General features: G+C 33.0%; 1 long non-coding RNA gene across 1 annotated transcript; it reads left to right on the top strand.

Moving 5' to 3' along the window:
* Positions 1-6: 6 nt before the first annotated feature.
* LOC111376250 lies at positions 7-529 on the top strand. Its single transcript, XR_002699433.1, has 2 exons — positions 7-121; positions 222-529. It is a non-coding gene; the product is annotated as an uncharacterized LOC111376250 (long non-coding RNA).
* The last annotated feature ends 279 nt before the right edge of the window (positions 530-808 follow it).

Here is an 808-nt window from a genome sequence, read left to right as displayed (position 1 = left end):
ATTACCAAAGTATGTGCAATTATATGAATTAATTGCTCCATTATGTGATTACGATGAAAGTTTCTATTATTAGGATCCATGCGAAATTTCAAGGATTATTTGTGATATTGAGAATTGTTTGGTATGTAAGATATGTGATATTGAGGTCGACAAGAAAAGTACTCATGATTATATATTTCTTCTAGTTCACTGAGAAGCTTTGGGCATGTTCTATATTACAGTGAGGGGTCTTGGACCGGGTTGAAGGGGTCTTGATCGTGTACATATAGTAAACTGAGTGGCCTTGATCGTGTTCTAAAATTGATTATCCTCTTGAGACCGGCTTTCATTCACGGAGAGGGCCAAAGGCGCGTGACGAAAGTTCTTAACCCAAGGAGTGGATTAAAAATTTTAGGCAGGTGGTACATTTTTTGTGAATTTTTCAGTACATTTAATGTGATGAGAATATAACATGATTACTAGCTTATGTTTATTTCATGACTTGAGATGATATTTCACCACGTTGTGTGAATGTTTTACGTTTTGGTTATAGTTATATGATGTTATCTTGTGAACTATTCAATGATATGAACTCAATTTTCAATAAAAATGTAAAATTGAAAAATTATAATTATTTTCGAACTTCTCCACTCACTAAACTATCAACTCATATATTTTCCCGTAATTTTCCTAGAGGTAGCAATTGATTCATTTTAGCTAGAAGGGCCTAATGATTTCGGAATGAGAGACACACGACATGTTGAGTGTTATAACTCATATTGATGAGGATAAAGTAAATAATTTGAGCCCATCTCATTATATTTTACAT

Source organism: Olea europaea, unplaced genomic scaffold, assembly GCF_002742605.1.
Source record: "Olea europaea var. sylvestris unplaced genomic scaffold, O_europaea_v1 scaffold1478, whole genome shotgun sequence".
NCBI classification, from domain to species: domain Eukaryota; kingdom Viridiplantae; phylum Streptophyta; class Magnoliopsida; order Lamiales; family Oleaceae; genus Olea; species Olea europaea.
This window is presented reverse-complemented; position numbering and strand designations above follow the sequence as displayed.